This window comes from Solanum tuberosum, unplaced genomic scaffold (assembly GCF_000226075.1).
Source record: "Solanum tuberosum cultivar DM 1-3 516 R44 unplaced genomic scaffold, SolTub_3.0 scf00013, whole genome shotgun sequence".
Taxonomy (NCBI): Eukaryota; Viridiplantae; Streptophyta; class Magnoliopsida; order Solanales; family Solanaceae; genus Solanum; species Solanum tuberosum.
The window spans coordinates 733,837-742,431 of NW_006238940.1; positions in this window are offsets into that span (position 1 = coordinate 733,837).

The following is an 8,595-nucleotide window of genomic DNA, read 5'->3' on the forward strand; positions in this document are numbered from 1 at the left end:
AATAGCATTGGTGAAGAATTTTTGAATGGATGTTTAGTTTGTAAGATAGAGCGGAAGATATTTGAAAATGTAAGTAATGATGCTATTATAGATCGTTTTCAAAGTATGAAGTCTTGTCGAGTACAATTGTAAACTGATGATATTTTTTGTGATAATGTAATTTTTATGTATTGCTCGCTTAGTTATTGTTATTATAATTTTTTTGATATTATCTTTAAAGCAATGGTGCACCCGTTTTCTTAAAATCCTGGATTCGCCTCTGGTTGTGAGTTAGTAAAATGATCAAAACTAAAATAAGGTTTTGTTTATACATATATTACTTATGATATCATGAAAAATGATGAGGTACAATCATACAATTATAACAACTAAATAAGTTAGGTTCGATTATATGAATTTTAGATTATGTTATTATATTAAAGATACTATTACATGTAATATGACTATTACAATCATGATATCACATTAAATGGAGATGACACCTGTATTTTCATATGCTCTTGAATGAGAAGGGAGACATGAATATTGTGTCGGGGGAATTAGAGCATTTCGAGAGTTGTAGAAATTTTGTATATTATAGATGTATAAAGTTTGTGGAGGTTAAGGGGAAAATTCAGTGGATGAGAAGGGGAAGAACAATTGGATCAAGTGGGTAGGATCTTGGTGGAATTTTGTAAGAACGCAAGCGATATAGGTGTGGAGTAACCAACTGGGTTGTTTAATGTCATTTTAGAATGACTAGAATGTCAGATGATGTATGGGCAGACTAAGAGGAATAAGACCAAGAACGAAGTTATACAGGATAAGGTGGTAGTTGTCTCCGTGGCGATCAAGATGGGGAAGCGAGATAAGATGGTTCAGGCATGTCAAGAGGAGGTGTGCAGATACACCAGTGAGGAGGTGTGAGAGGTTGACTATAACAAATTTTAGGAGAGGTAGAGATAAAGATGAAAAAAAAGCTATGGAAGGTGATTAGACAAAACATAACTCATCTTTAACTTACTGAGGACATGACCTTGGATAAAAAAAATATAAAGATTGAGAATTTGGGTTAAAAGGGTAGTAAGTGCGAAGGGTTTTCGTACTTTATGTGGGAGAGGTTAGGGTCAGTCTCCTTTACAATCTTCTCCTTATTTGGTACTCCATCTATCTCATTTTATGTGACACTTTTCATTTTTCGAGAGTCAAACAATTTAAGTTTGACCGAAAATTTGCGCATGAAATCTTCAATTTTTTTGAAATGAAATTTATATATTTGTAAATTACGTAAAAAGTATTATATGTCACAATAATTGATAATTCAAAATGTTTAAAAAATCTATGAAAAATTTACAGTCAAAGATAGACTTGTTTGAATCTCGAAATGCGAAAAGTGTCACATAAAATTGGACGTAGGGAGTAATATTTATTTAGTATTAGCGTGGTATCTTATTCTTCATTTCTTAGTATTATTGCTACTTCATTTGTTTTATGTATCTTGCTATTATGTTGCTGTTATTTTTCTTTAATATTCTGCTTTGATAACTTTCTTTGAGCTGAGGGTCTATATAAAAAAAAAATCTCTCTATCCAAAAGATAGGGGTAAAATCTGGCATCTGCATAAATTTTATTCTTCTCATGCTTCACTTGTGGAATTACATCAAATGTGTTATTGACTTATTGCTAATTTGCTACTCCCTCTGTCTCTAATTACTTGTCCACTTTTAAATTGACACACCTATTAAAAAAACAATTAATGACATGGTGAGTTTATCATTTTACCCCTATTAATTATGAAATAGATGAAAAGTTCTGCATTTTTCAAAGTAATTAGTCATTTAATTGAGGGTATAATAAGTAAAAAAAAATTGTCCTTTCTTGATTTACCAAAATGGACAAGTAATTAGGGATAACTATAAAATGAAAAGTGGACAAGTAATTAGGGACATATGGAGTATTATCATTTACATTTCGTAGACTAAAATTGTACTCCCTCCGTCCCATTTTATATGTCATCCCTTTCTGTAAATAGTTGGACCACAATACTTGTCATTTTATAAAATTTATGCATAAATTACCATATTTTGTCTATTATACCCTTGATAGAATAGTTAATTAATTTTGTCATTTATTAATAAAATTTACTTAAGAAAATATTAAATAAGGGTAGAAGAGTAAAGTTACATCATTTTTTATGCAAGTGCAAAATAAAAATGTGACGTATAAAATGGGACGGAGGGAGTATAAAAATAAAAACAATACAAGTGTTTTATTGTGTGCAAAGGGACAGGGAAGATAAAAAGTTTTAAAGTGTGTGTGGAGGGAAGGCGGTTCAATTTTCCCTAGATGGCAATGTAACATCATATACATATGGATATGGGCCAGTTTGTGTTAGGAAAAGAAGTTTGGACAAGTAAGAATTTTCCACGTTTGATTCTCTTGCCAAAATCTTGGAATGACCGCCCTTATGAGGCATGAGCTGGTCTATCATTGAGAGATCACACTACTTTCCACTTCTGAACATTACTCAATTTTTAATGTCTTTATGATTGGACATGCATTTCCAGCTACCTAACTCCTTGCTTCCCAAAGATAAGGGATGTGTCATAACTCATACTTTTAGGAATGGGTAATGCTAAATGGCCAGACAATTTTGTCAGATTTTGACTAGAAATTTAAAAAATCTATAATATTTTTTTTATTTTAAAATAAATTGATCTTTTTTCCATTTTTAATTAAAATATATTAAAGTTAAAATGGTAAAAATGTTAAAAAAAAATGTAAAATAATATAGGTAAAATACCATTCTAGCCAAATTCTGAACAAAAGGATTTTTCCTTTAGGAATTACTCCTTAGTTCATTTTTAGTTCTTACCTTTTGATTTGACACATTTATTAAGAAAATAATTACTAGTATATGTATTTTATCACACTATCCCTATTAAATGATGTTTAGTATTAGGTTTTGAAAATAAGTATTTAATGTGGAGGGTAAAACATGAAAAAACTAATTGTATTTTCTTGATATGTCAAAAGTGACAAGTAAAAATGAAAATATATTCTAGGAATAAATGACACGGAGGGAGTAATAACTACTCCCTTAATCTCATTTTATGTGGCACCATTTGACTTGGCATGGTGTTTAAAAAAGGAAAACTTTTGAAACATGTGGTCTAAAACAATTCTTAGATATTTGTGTGATTGAAAATCATTTCATTAAGAGTAAAACGGTTATTTTGAAAAAATTATTTCTAATTATAATAAGATAATATTCTTTTTGGGACAGACTAAAAAAAGTGTCACATAAAATGAGACGGGGGAGTAAATAACAAGAGGGAGTTTTCATGTCAAAGTACGCAACATGTCATGTAAAGGTATTTGGGTTATTCTTTTGTGATTTATCCGTTTTAATTTATTTATCTTTTATATACTTAAAATTATGAAAAAAAAATATTATAAATCACGATAGTTGACAATTTAAAATATTTAAAAAGGCATAAAAATTGACATAATACATAAATATTTGATTTAATTTGGCTTTAGCTGACATCTAAGCCCTCCAACTTTGAGTGTGCATAAGTAGACACTTAAACTTGTATAAAATTGAACAAATAGACACATTCGTCTTACGTGACAATTTTGTGTCTTATGTGACGTATTATGCTACGTAGGACGTGTGTGTCTACTTATTCAATTTGTACAAGTTTAAGTATCCAATTGTGCACACCCAAAGTTGGGGGCATAAGTGTCAGTTGAAGTCAAATTAAATGATATATTTATGTATTGTTAGACTCTTGAACTTCTAATGGTGCCACATAAATTGGGATAAAGAAATCATGTATTATCTGCAAACGACATAAAAAGTACTATAAATAGAAATAATTAACAACTTGAAATATTTTTAAGAACTTCTAAATTTTTGTGGCTGACTCTTGAAATTCTATTTGTGCCACATAAATTGAGATAAAGGTAGTAATATATATTATTTAAAATTTACGTAAAAAGTACTAAAAATGACAATAATTAGCAACTTACAATTTTTAAAAGATATATAAAAAATCAATTAACTCGCAAAATTCTATTAGTGCCACATATATTGAGACAAAGAAAGTAGTTTATATTTTTTGAAAATTACGTAAAGGATACTATAAGTCACAATAATTAACAACTTAAAATATTTAAAAGACATAAAACATTCGGTGGACTCTTGAAATTCCACCGGTGTCGCATAAATTGGGAGAGAGGAAGTGACATATATTGTTTGCAAATGGCCTAAAAAGTAATATAAATCACAATAATTAACAACTTAATAGTTTAAAAGACATAAAAAAAATTTGGTTGTCTCTCGAAATTCTACCAGTCCTACATAAGTTGGACAAAGGGAGTGACAAATATTATTTAAAAATTATGTAAAATATATATACTGTAAATTACAATAATTAATAATTTAAAATATCTAAAAATTATATTAAAATTTAGTTGACTCTTCATATTCTATCCATGTCACATAAATTTAAATTAAAAAAAAAAACACATTGGGTCCGTGCTAGCACAGACTCCTGTATCTAGTCTAAAGAGGAAAAAAAAGGCCTTTGCACCTAAAGGGTCGTTTGGTACAAATATTGATAACGAAAAGATTAGTAATGTAGGGATTAGCAATGCAAAGATTATTTTTATCAAGTGTTTGGTTCATTGCTTCCACTTAATCTTGTGTTTAATTTAAAACTCTACAAAAAAAACTGTTCCTGTTATACTCTTGCCTTATTATGAGATTGTTTATTTCATGTAATTGGGTCAAGGTAGACAAACGCCGGACAATATTATTATTTTTTGTAGAATTTTTTATTTCATTTAACTAGCTAAGTTAAATACGGAGATCCTTGATGCCACAATGTATTTCTAATTTTTTGTTGGTAAAATATATCTGTCAGCCCCGAGCCTACATACTGGACGGGATTGACACTCGAGAACCATTGTTGGCCCCAAGCGAACCCTTGGTCTGGCTTAACTCTTAACGGAAGACTTACTCATGATAAAATACTTTAAAAAGTAAACTGAACTGCTCAATAGATAGCTTAGAATGTATAAAGAACATTCACTAGCCAAAATGACACTCAAGTCTCAATCATTAAAACATGAATGGAAAGACTCAAGAACTAACATCAACTACTGTCTATGAAGCCTCTAACAACTGAGATGGACGTCGGGACAAGACCCACGACATCCTAATGAACTAAAATGATAAAGTAATGAAAAAGGGGATCCTTCGGAAGCAAGAGGCTCACCAACAACTCTGAAGCTCAACTGGATCAACGATGCACTGGATGCTGATCCTAGTTACCTGAATCTGCATCATAAAAAGATGCATGCCAACTGACATCAGTACATTGAATGTACGAGTATGCGAGGGGAATTCTAAAACAAGACATCAGCTTGAAAGGAACTGAAAGAACATACATGGGCACAACTTAACTCATTTCAATATAAAACAATAAAATAAATACAATATAAAGAAAAGCTTTTAAAACATGGATAACAACTCTGTGTATTTAGAAATACAATAGTAACTCTGAATGTATGCAAAGATACAATATAAACTCTGAATCTATATAAAAATACAATTAACTCTGTCTATATAAGAATACAAAATATTGTTGTGGGAGTTTCTCTAACCGACAACCATCACTTAAGAGCTATGCGATGATACATCGTTTTGCCTTACGCTGCTAGGGCCGTCTTATACCTTGCCAAGGGCATAGAACCTAACTCACTAAGTGGATCCACTAGTCTATGCTAAAAAGCACTAAGGAATCATCTAAAAAGTATGACCCTTTTCTACCCATGATGGCTACATAGTTTATGGGGGCTGGGAGTTGTCTGAACTCTCCCCCATATCAGTGCTCAATACTACTCCCAAAATATGATACTAGCTCTTATGTTTAAAAACATAACTTCTTTCTGTGGTTTGAGATAATTGCTCAAAAACTTAGCTCAACGGCTCTCTTGGAAAACAAAGTTCCTTCTCTTGCTTAATTGTGAAAGCATTTATTCTTTACTGAAAACTAGCTCAAAGGCTCTGTGGAAATCAAAGTTTCCTTTCTTGATTAAATGTGAAAACATTTTACTCTTTGGGAATACATAGTTCCGATATACTCTTTTGAAGAAATGAAACTTCAATCTTTACTCTTTACTCAACTCAAAACTTAAGTCTTAAAACAAAGTTAAAACATTTGTAAAAGACTTTTGGAAGACTCTAAGAACTTCTCTTGACTTGGCTCTTAACTTACCTTAAATTTGAATTTATGGATTCAAGGATGGTGATTTGTGATAGGAAAGATCTCATGATGTTTATGAGTGTTTTAGATAGTTAAACATGAGAAACGATCAAGAAATCACTGTCTAGAAGCAAGTTCGCGACGCAGAGATGCATTTAATTATTTGGGAAATAAATTTTGAGGCAGAACGGTCCGTGACCACTCCGCGATGCGGAGAAATATTTGTCAATCCTGAGCAACATGTCCGCGACGCGGACCTGGTACCCAGATCTGCCCGTCTTGTTCCTTCTTCGTTTTCTAACCCCAATTCACCTAAACTTGGTTCTTTTTCTCAAATTCTCTTTAGATTCAGATACCCAACACATGTACACAAGAATCTAACTAAAAACAACTCTAACAATCGACCTTAAACTCTCAAGAACTCCTCAATCTCATCCCAACTTCAAGAACAAAAGCAATTCAAGAATACGACTCAAGAACATCAAAGTCTCAATTTTTAAGGACGAAAATCATACTGAAATAAACATGTTTGGCGCATGGGTGAACGAACCCAACTCTATGTAAACTCACATACCTCGTAGAATTGAATCCTTCACGAAATCCGCACTCAATTCCTCAAGAAATCAACGGATCCTTGCGTCTTCTCCTCTTCTTTTCTTTTCTCTCAAAACCCTAACTGTTTTTGATGAAGTGTAACCTGAACCAAATCAGTTTAGACCCCAACTTAATTACCAAAAATGAATTTAATTAATTGGGTAGGGAAAAAACCATAATACCCTTCTAAAATCCGGTTTTGACTTTCCTTATCTAGATAACCCAACTTCAAATGGGCATATCTCCCTCATACAAACTCGAAATCGCGCAAAATCAACGGCGTTGGAAAGATAATTCAAAGATATTTTCAACGGTATCTTGTAGAACACCTAAATCATCCTGAGCTAGGAGTTATGGTCATTTGAAGTTGATCAAAAACTCATACTTAACTTAACTTTGTCAAACTTTCCAAATTTGATTATTTCCAAAAACGGTTTCTTTCTAATTCCAAGTCTTTCTAGTAGAGGGGTGTTACAATATCTCAAACTTAACATAGATTTAAGGCTACTGAAATTGTTCAATACCTAAAGCTTTTTTTTAAAAAAAAAACAAATAGTTCAAGTGGTTAATCGATGAACTACGTTGAATATTTTTTTTTAAAAAAAAAACAGAGAAAAAACTATTAGTGAAATCATCAAATTACACTAAACGGATTTGGAGAATTAAAAACATTTATAACTATTTCAATATAAATAAAAAGGAAATCAAATTACAATGAAATTTAGGAAAAGAAATAGGGAGATAGTTTAGTCATTGAGGGGTCTTATCCAAGGATTTTTAAACCTTGGATTAGTTATCCCTCCTTTTTCTAAGGATAAAATAAGACCATATATGGTGTATAACTAATCCATGTATTAAGTCAAATAAAGTAATCAAACAATGTATTAGATGAACTAAATTTTAATTCATGGACTATTCTAATTAATACCGCCTACCAAACGGGTCCTAAGCGTTTAATGTGAAAATTTACAACATGAAAATACTTCATGGAGTTTAATTTAGGCTGTTAACATATGCAAACTAAACTACTTCATATTGTTATTAATAGTTTCATCGTAGAGAAAGACATTGTTATAACTGACAAGCCAAAGGATCAAATAGAGCTATGTTATTTGCACATCGTGTAACAAAAATAAGAATGCATGCAGATTATGTTGGACACATAATTATTGGGAACATATTCTTTGGTGTTACAAGGGGTGACCTATTTGGAGTTTGGACTTTAGCATAGTGTAAAAGTTTAGAAAAATAGTCAAATGTCTCCCTAATCTATTATCGGATTCTCAACTACACACTTATTATTTACGGATGTCATATTACCCCCTGAATTTCTTAAAAACATAATATATACCACCCTAAAACTAGATAACCACATTCTCAACATGTAGTGATGCACACTCGCTATCAGTTGTCATTTTTTATTATTTATATTTATTTTTCTCTCTTTATCCCCTTTTTCATTAATTACAAAAAGATCTTTATTTTTTTTATTCTTTCTTCTTCTTCTTTTCTCTTTTTTTTTCCATTCCTTTCTTTCAAATCAGTTACCCTCGAAAAAAATCAAAACTATCTTTATCATCAATGTTTCATCACTTTATTATAGCATCCTTCAGGCACCTTGACGAGCTTGATTACTCATTTCTTTTCTTTTTTGAATTTTTTTATTATGTTATTTCTTCGTCTTCATGACATCAAATTTGTAATACTATATTTAGGGGTTGCCGAATGTTAAATTCTTGGGTCTTCA